Consider the following 10,269-nt stretch of genomic DNA (forward strand, 5'->3'; position numbering starts at 1 on the left):
TACAGTGACAGAACAAGCAGGAATGGCCTTAAGCTAAAGGAGGATAGGTTTGGATTTGGTATTAGACAGGAATTCTTCCCTGTGAGGGTGGTGAGGCCCTGGCACAGGGTGTCCAGAGCAGCTGTGGCTGCCCCATCCCTGGCAGTGTTCCAGGCCAGGTTGGATGGGGCTTGGAGCAGCCTGGGATAGTGGAAGCTGTCCCTGCCCACGGCAGCAGGGCTGGAACAAGATGATCTTTGAGGTCTCTTTCAACCCAAACTGTTCTATGATTCCATGAAAAGGGTAACCCACAGTGATTCCTGGCTCTTCACCAGATATGACACAAATGCATGCAGAGCTTGTGTAGGACAGGACATACATCCTGTTCCCAAAATCTCACAGGCTCAGGCCCCTGATCTGTCAGCAGATGCAGCACAGGATGGATCTTTACCACACGCAGCTGCTCAGTCTGTTCCAGCTCCACCAGTGAGCAAAGAATTCATGAATCACCCCCTGAATTACCATAAAATTTGCATTACAGCTTTTTGAAGCAAAACACAGCCATGGTCTACCTTTGAGCCCTTGGTCTCTTACTGATTTTTCAGCAAATCAGTCCAAACCTAATCCATATGACAAGGGGAAGGTGACAGAAAATAAAAACACACCATCAACATACTTTTGTTTCTGTAAATAGCCCCAGTCATCAGCCATGTCCAAACTAATAATTGTAAATTAAATGGTTGTGGTAATTCAGAATAGAAAAAGGCCTCTGAAGGTTATAAAGGAAGTCACAGAACTATGAATGCTCACAGTTGTACAGGTAACAGATATTCTTTATATTCCTCTGTTTTCTCCTGTTTTGCTAAGAACTATTTATATTGTGCTAATGCAATGCACAATGTAATGGGACCTTATTGTCATAGAAAATACAAATAATATAAATAAATAGCAAGTAACTGTTTTCTGGGTCTCATTTTCTACTCGTGCTAAATGCAGGGGGTGTATACACAATTGTGGAGCTTTGTGCCACAACACACCCTAACAGGCAGTATAAAGCTGGAGAAGGATGTGAACTGCAGCTGCACAGTGTATTCCCGGGGGGGGGTTTTCCCAACTATCCCCAAAGACACAGGAATGCAGCAGCTGGGGCTGAGCACAGAAAAGATGAGTAGCAGAAATTCACAAGCATCTTGTGATGAAGTTCCAGCATCTTGTGGTTGGTTAGTGGTGACAATTTATTGTGTTAACTCTGTGCTTCAGCACTTCTTTTACAACAAACCTGAGTAAAATATATTTCTCTTGTTAAAAAAAAAAAATAGAGTTAAGTCAGGGAGGTTTTGTGCATTTGTACACCTGCACAATCTCCATCAGTCAAGATTTTATGTCCTGCTCTGAGACAGGCATGAAGTTCATGCTTGGTGTCAACCTGAGCTTCAGAAGGAGAGCACTTGGAAAATTTAAAATGTCCTTTACAAGGTAATGTCCATTCTTGCTGTTTTACAATTTACAAAAAGTAAATACACTCATCTCATTAGTATTATCTTAATGATAGGTAAGTGCATCTTATGGTTACCCAGAGAAGCTGTGGCTGTCCATCCCTGGAAATCTCCCAAGCTAGTTTGGTAGAATTTTTAAGGAATTGTTGGGAAAATTCTTAAGGAATTTTCTATTCAAATCTATTCTATGATTTCTGAAAGGATCACATCATAACAGAGCCCTTGGATTTGTACAACATCTTTGTTTCCAAGGAAGACCAAAAAAAATTCTCCACATAATGTCTGAATTGAGTTGTCACATGAGAAGCTAATTTTCACTTTCTGAAGGGGTCATCACTGCTAACAGCTTTTAAAAGTCAACCAAAGTCAACCTGAACATCAGCAGCATGAGTGGCAGCTCTGCTGCACTTTGCCCCGTGGCTGATGCAGATGGCACTTTGGAGCTCAGCAAACACATTCTGATATCTGCCCAGCATGCTTAACTCCAGCTGGGAAGTGCAAGAGCCAATGTAAAGCTGGAGTGCAGGGCTCTGAAAACAAAATCACAAGCAATTCCTAATGTGAGAGGTCACAGCCTTGCCCTACACCCTCCGTGGGCCTTGCTGAGGTTCCCCTGCTGTGTCAGAGGCAGCAGATAATGGGTCAATTAAACTCAGCACATAATATGATAATGAGCCTTATTCTCAAGAGTAACACAAATTATATTGACAAACGTAGTGTAAATAAAAGCAAGATAAGCTGCCTTCTGTCTCTAAAGCAATATGGCAGAAATATGTGTTTGATTGGATTGCTCTTTCTATGTATTTTTTCTCCAGCTGTGCAGTATTGAGGGGTCTTCGTGCAGAAGTAGAACTGAGGGATGGAAGGACTGAGAGCTGTCCTGCAGAGAAAGACTTGGGGATACTGATGGGTGAAAAACTGGACATGAGCCAGCAACATAACCTTGCAGCCCCTATTTTCCACCTCTGCTCTGCACAGATGAGACTGAAGATCTGTGTCCTGCTATGGATTTCTGGGATAAAAAAGTTGTGGACTTGTTGGAGGAGGGCCATGAAAATGGTCAGTGGGCTGGGGCAAAAGGCTGAGGGAGTTGCAGTTGTTCAGCTGGGAAGAGAGAAGGATCCATGGAGACCTTATTGTGGCATTTTAATATATAAAGGGACTTCTAAGAAACACAGAGGTTACAAAAGATGTAGTGACAGGACAAAGGGTAACAGTTTTAAACTGAAAGAAGGCATGGTTAGATTAGATATTAAGAAGAAATTCTTCCTTGTGAGGATGATGAGGTTGCCCAGAGAAGCTGTAGCTGCCCCTGCTTTGGAAGTATTCCAGGCCAGGTTGAACCAACCTGGCCTGGTGGAAGGTGTCCCTGCCCATGGCAGGGGGTTGAAATGAGATGGTCATTCAGGTTCATTCCAATCCCAACCATTCAGTGATTCTATAAAATGAGTCAATTTGCACAGATTTATAGGTGAAGTTCTTCCTCTTGGAATGTTCACAAGGTGGGCCTCACATGACTTGCTGCCAGCCCTGCTAATAATACTGTGACAGCATGGGTGTGAGTATTTTCCACAGTGCTGTGATGCAATTTCTTTGATCTACATTAGAATGAATAAAACTCCAGAGCAATTATCTTATATTATTTCAGGGTCTGTGTCAAACACAGATTTGAAAAACGCTCTTACTTTACTCAATTATTTATGAGAGTACAATAACACTAAAATGAACATCAGTAAGTAGAGCATCCTCTTCTTCTATATTCTGTTTCACCATGAGCAAAACAGAATACTTTATAAGGAGAAAAGCTCTTTGCTTTGTTTAGGAAAACAAAACTTTAGGGAGAATCTGCCATAAAATGAATGTAAGTGAAGTAAGGCCATGTCTCCATCCTATCTGCTTCAGAATGTGGTCTGTGCTGTATGGCTTAGTGATGCCTGAACAGGAGACAAACAAACACACATCCAGGCAAAGACAGTCCCATGTAAATGTAACAGAGTGCCAAAAATACTTCTTACATACATCTATCTGATCAGAAAATGGATATGTACATTCCCTCAACCAATTTTATTTTATACCTTGTTTAACCACAAATTCCTGTTTCAGAAAGTGTCATCTCTTTTGCAACAGCATTTACTGAAAACCTAAAACTGTATCCTAGGTAAGAATCATCCATTTGAACCTTTAAATGTGGCAATCATTGTGATCCAATGTTGATTCAAGGAACAATTCCACTGGCACTATGTCAGTGAAATTTTTCCTCTTGCTTACAAACAGCACAAGCTCCTCTGCTTTCTGCATCCAAGTTACCTTCTTGAGTTCAAGTCTCTGAGGTTTTCAGCACTTAAGCCTCTGCATTCCTATCTCCCCTAATTGCCTCTCATTTCAGCTTTTAGCAGCATGTTGTTCCACCTTCATGTTTTTTCACACATAGCCCCTTCTGCCTGCTGCCTTGCCCAGGCAATTTAGAGACTTGAATAACTCCCACCTTGTCTTCCTTCAGATCATTCCTAATTTTGCTTATGACTTGCATCCATTTCATTTCAGTTTGTTTAGTTAAGCTTTTGTGTGCGAGTTCCCATCAATTTAAAACTTGAAGTCTAATTATAATTATCATAGACTCATAGAATGGTTTGGGTCAGAAAGGACCTTAAAGATCACCCACTTCCAACCTCTCAGCCATGGGCAGGGACACCTTCCATTAGGCCAGGTTGCTCCAAGCCCCATCCAACCTATCTTGGGAGACTTCCAGGGATGGAGCAGCCACAGTTTCTCTAGGTAATCTATGCCAGGGCCTCACCACCCTCACAGGGAAGAATTTCTTCCTAAATTCTAATCTAACCTCAATCAGTTTAAAGCTTTTATCCTGTCACTCCAGACCCTTCTCCAAAGTTCCTCTCCAGCTCTCTTGGAGCCTCTTTAGGCACTGGAAGGTTCCCTAAGGACTCCCTGAAGCCTTCCCTTCTCCAGGCTGAACAATTGGGACAAGATGAAATACTGTGTCTTCTATCCATTTGTAAAACAGTAAATACAGCTGTGAGCCACTGGTTTATAGTTCAATACAGCCTGTTCCCAAGCCATAGATGGTAAACTAGAGACGTTGCACTTTTTTTGCCAAAATAAGCTGCATCTGTACCAGTCAGTCAAACAGGGCCAGGTGTGGAGTTGGACACTGGCATCTGGTCATCCATACTTTCAATGTGTTTCTGGGGTTCCTGGTATGGCTTTGCACACAAGCACTGTCCCCAGGAATGAGGGACGTGTCTGAGGGACATCAGCTACACACACAAGCCAGGGCAGTCCAGCTGATCTCAGTAGTAAAAAGCTCAAAGATTGCTTTGCTTGCTAGCAAAGATGGAGCAAAGGTGATTGCACAAGCCTTTGCAGTGGTTTAGTTAAGCAAAGTGTAACTATGAGTAAATCATTCTCCTCCTCCCCACCCTTACCTCACTATTTGCCCCCTCAGAAAAACAAATAGAAAAATACAGAGGAAAATGTCTTATAACAACAGAGCATCACAGAAAAATACAGAATAGCTATATAAAATACACAAGGGTAAAACAATGCTTGTTCAGACAGCCAGGACAAAAATAGGAGCATGTTCAGGCACAGAGGATGATTCCTGGTTGTTGGTCAGTGACTTTTTGTGGCATACCCTAGGCAGGATTTCCTCAGTATAAGAAGAAAGAAGCATTTTCCACCTTTTAGCTGGTATGACACTTGGGTTTGAAGCAGTAAAACTCTGCAGTGATCCCAGCCACCTGCAGCTCCACTTGGCCCTGCCCTTCTTCCCAATTTCATATCCATGACTTTTCTATTTGATTATAAACTGCTTGGCTTTGGGTTTTGTTTTTAAAGTGCTCTGTGAGCATTCACTGACACCTGCATTAACTGTATTTGTTTAAAAGAGGCACATTACTTTTAAAGGACAATATTTGCTCCAGACAAAGAATTCCAGCACATTAAGTCTCCCCGTTGACTCAAAAGGATATTTTATTGTGACTAAAATAATGCAGATGTGTCCTTCACATAAGGGTGAACTCAAGTCACGTCTGTCTGGGACCTGCACATTCCTCCAGACCACTCTATTTTGACTTCTCTTCCTGTTTATTGACATTAAAAGCACTTTTACTCAGAGAAATAATAAAAAGAGAAATCCAGAAAAACGTCAACCTTGTTTGCAGGAGATGGGCCGTCTATATGAAGATAAGATTTGTTTATAATGAAGGGACAGTGATGGAACCCAGAGTTCTTGAGTCATATCATCCATTTCCTTTTCAAAACATACTATTTTTAGTTTACATTAGGGGTGTGACTAATTCACCTGTGTTTATTTAAATAACAGAAATAGAGAACATGTTCAGGTAAATTGAAGAAAATCCCATTTGATATAACCATTTTGTTTGTGTGACATTACTTCTACATAATTCTTTATGATTATTTAAAAGAAACATTAGAAGAAGACAAGATAGAAGTTGTTGATTCTATTTTGCTTTAAAGGAACAGTTTTCTTGCTGTCTTGCTACAGAACAAACCATCTTCCCATGGTGAAGAGGCAGACAATACCATTGTTATTTACATTCTGATTCTTAGATCCCTGTTTTGTGTCTATTAACGTGGGGTGGTTTTTCAAGGTCACCAAATTCAATGGAGAGATTTGCACTCCCTTTCCACATCTGGAATTTTATATATGTATATATCTTGACATATGTGTATATATACAACATTTATTCCATTTAAATCTGCTGTGATGAACTTAGATGATTTTTTTTCCATGTGGGCTCTCTCAGTGCACTAGAAAGGATTACTTAAAGGGAACAGGGAAAACTTTCTCTCTTGCAACATTGAATATTGTGAGTGAGGGGCAGGAGAAGGAAAAGAAGTATTTCCAAAAGGCTGATTCTGCAGATTTTTGCCTCACTGGGCACCTGCAATAGTCAGCAGGAAAAAAAACTCCACTTTGGGGGTGGCCAGGGAACATAAACTGGGATTGATCTAAGTCCTGCACTTAAAGAATTTTTCCTCCTCCATGTCCTGACACAGAGGTAACTTAAGGAGTAGCTTGTGGAGGGAATGTCTTCCAAAAAAAGACACTTCAAGGAATCAGTCCTTTAGTAGCTGTTAGCCAATGACAGAATCATATAATTAAAATTTATTTCCTAATTGCCACTTTTTTTTCCCCGTAATAATTAGTACTTGTGGAAAAATGCATATTTTATGATTGGCTTTTCGCAAATGTTACAATAAATATTATATGTGCAATGTTAGTTATGCTGTATTAATTCTCTTAAGTAGTGTGTTAAATATAGTTTTAAGTTCCAACATAATGTTAAAATAGACACTATGTATGTAAAAAGTTTTTTTTTTAAGAATTAAATACTCACTTCGAAGAACACCTAAATCTTCCAAAAAAGAAAAATTTATAGCTTCTTGTCAGAAAAAACTAATTTCTTCAAGCCTTTCTCAAACTCAAAGACACCAAAAAATTAAAAACATGGTTAACATGCAACAAACAGAATTTCTTATTTAGAATAAAATATATACATAACCATAAAAATATATAAATATACAACAAATATATTAGTTTAAAAATAATTCCTTTGTTCACAAATCATACTTTTCATAACTTAGTGTCCGAAAGCATCCTAACACCCATAATTCTTTACTTTTTATTATCTTATAATTGTCCTAACTCTAAACTTTATTACTCTAAGTATATTATTATTTTAATAACCATTTTATTATTATTAAACTTTTAAAATTTAAAAAACCAAATAATTAGCATTTTTCACAGTACTTCTTTTGGGACAGCCTCTTAATAGTGCAGTTTTACTAAGACAGCTGCTTTGCCTTCCTTTTCATAGGTGTATTCTGCTTTGGTTGTAATAGAGAACTAAAATAAAGTGGGGCTGCCTTGGGTTTTTTACACTGATATTGTTCACAACTCCAGTACAAATCTGGGATGGGGTTTGCTCTCTGGCTTAAGCCCCCTCTGCTGGTCTTCCCAAAGCAAAACACAAAATACCAGGGATTTTTCATTACCAACGAACCTTTTCAAGAGAAAATTCCAGATTTCTCTTTCTTAACCTTTTACTATCAGAGATTAAATCACACGGAAGAGCAGCTTTGGGGCTGTGAACTCAGCATAGGGGTCGTTTTTAAAATGAATTCAAAAAAATAATTGCATAATCAAGCATGTGAACCTGTGGAATTTCTCAGGCAAGAAGTCCAAAAGTGAACATGGCCTAAAAAGCTGATCCCAGCCTGATCTGGCTCTTAGCAGCACCTTGTGATTGGCATTTTAATGGAAATATTATGTAAGGATGTCGAGAAGCATAGGCTGCTGGGGATGGGGTTTTTCTGTGTATCTCAGCTAAAAAACCATGCTCAGGCAGCACATAATTGAAGGAAACAAACAGGTAAGGAGGTACAGTAGCTAAATATTAGCACCCATCCCATCAACACCATAAAACAGAGATCTGATTATCTGGGGAAATCCCTGGATGTCAGAGAAGTGAATTAAAGCACAGTGTTTTCTTAACCAGCTGAAGTACAGGACATGCCGGCATTGGGAGAAAGGAAGTTTGGTGCACTTGGTATCCCAGGAGTTATTTTCTGCTATCCGAAACAAAGAAAAAGAAGCTCCAAGACTGCTCTAAATAATGCTAACCCCTAAAAATATTTCCTGCATTGCCCAGGATCAGGCAGAAAAGGGTAGTAACACAGGTGTCAACCCAAAGATGTTCAGGAGAGTCACAAAAGACAATAATGGTTTATTTTGCATAAGTTTGAAGGATTTTTAATTATGTTAAAAAGCATTTCACATGTCACAGCAACAGGCAAGGTCCTGGCCATGGGTATTTACATCAAAGCTTTTTAAGCAGCCTCCTGTTACCTTCCCTGGGTAAGTAAATTCATGAATGTACTGGAGAAAGTGAAATGGAGGCAGCCGAGGTGGAGAGAGATTTAGAGAGCTGTCTTTGCCCAGCTGTAAGGGGAGAAGGATAAGGGAAGGTTTCACTGCTGCCTTCAATCACAGGCTCTTTTCAGAGATACACAGTGATAAGAGACAACACAAATTATGACACAGGAAATTCTGATGGGAAACAAAACCAAGTGCCTAGTCAGGTGAGAATTCCATTCTCAAAGATACTTGGGTTGGATTTCAGGAAAAAGTTCTTCACCCAGAGGGTGGTTGGTGCTGGAGCAGGCTCCCCAGGGCAGTGGTGACAGCAGAGCCTGACAGAGCTCAGGGAGGGTTTGGACAATGCTCTCAGGCACGGGGTGGGATTCCTGGGGTTGTTCTGTGCAGGGTCAGGATCTGGATTCCATGATCTTTCCAGCTCAGGGCACGCCAAAGTTCTATGGCTCAGCTGGACAAAAACCTAAGCAACTCCTCATTGGACCTGCTTTGAGCCAGGAATTGAACAAGGTGACCTCCAGAAGTGCCTTCCAACCAAAATTATTCCATGATTTTATGGTAAGTGACTACTGGGTCATAAATCCAGCTTAACCTGATGGAAGCTACTTTGACAGTTCTAATGAGTGAATAAGAAATTTAACTCAATCCAGGCTCACTGAAGTCAGTGGGAATCTTGAGCTCAACTTGAAAGGCACTGGATCAACTTCAATCCTTTCAGGATTCGTGACCAGAAAAGATACAAAACTTTAGCTTTGTAGGTGACACTAGAAATTGCTCTTTTTTGTTTTTTTAACTATGAGTTTCTCAATAGGTTGACTCTGCAGTTAGATGAGAAATGCTCTATTTTGAGAAGTCACAAATCCTGCCCAGAGGGTCACCAGCAGAGCAGGAGTTTGCTCAGTGTTCTGGGGGGGTGTAACTCCATTTTTCAGTTTGCACTTGTAGGAAAATTCCCATTTGCCAAGTGTTATTGGTAATGAGCCTCTTGTCTAACGTGGGTTCAGCTCAGGTCAACTGCTGCTTTCGTGTTGAGACACTGTCTATAATAATTGAAATTTATGTCATAGAATGGCCATCCTGTGACCTCTGTAGAGCGAGCTAATGGTTCCAATTCTGTTTTCAGCAGACTGCTGTGAATTACCACAGCCACTGCTTTCCCTTTTTCACCTCATCATTTTTCATTGTAAAACAAGTTTTTCCCTCTTCCTTCCATATCTTGTCCCTTACAAGGGATCCTATTATTTATCTTCAACGTGAAACAGAGTAAAAAAACACAAGGGAGTAATTACAACACAATAAATGTCAAGTACTAGCCAATTATTTTGATTATTTTTATAAAGGTTAAAAAATGGAAAAAAAACCCCACGACTTTGTAAAAACATAGTTGAATGCCTTTACAGATACAAAGAGAGTGGAAACATAGATTTATATTAATAAATATGGGAGTCATATACTACAAAGAAAGAAAACAAGCAAGGAAACAAACTTGTTTCAAATGCTTAAAAGAGCTCACATTCACAATCCCTCAAGAAGTAGCTGTCCTAATCCCTTGGATTAACTGAAATTTCCTGAGAAGGAAGGATACTTTTCTGGTTAGGGTGGAGACTTGGATTGCCTCCAAGGAGCATCCATGTTCTGAGTAATCCTCTGATATGAAGCTGCACCTTAAATGTTCTCCAAAAGAATGTATGCTAATGTGACCTGCAATTCAGATCTTCCTTTCCTAATACCTCTGGGCTTAAAATGCACTTTCTTTCCATAATGGGCCCTGTTGTTTTGATAATATTTTGTTCTGCACCATCCCCAGCAAAACAGAACACCATCACTGCAGGGTGAGGGTTGTCATAAAATGCTAAAAATCCAAATTGCTGCTTG

This window comes from Lonchura striata, chromosome 6, assembly GCF_046129695.1.
Source record: "Lonchura striata isolate bLonStr1 chromosome 6, bLonStr1.mat, whole genome shotgun sequence".
Lineage (NCBI taxonomy): Eukaryota > Metazoa > Chordata > Aves > Passeriformes > Estrildidae > Lonchura > Lonchura striata.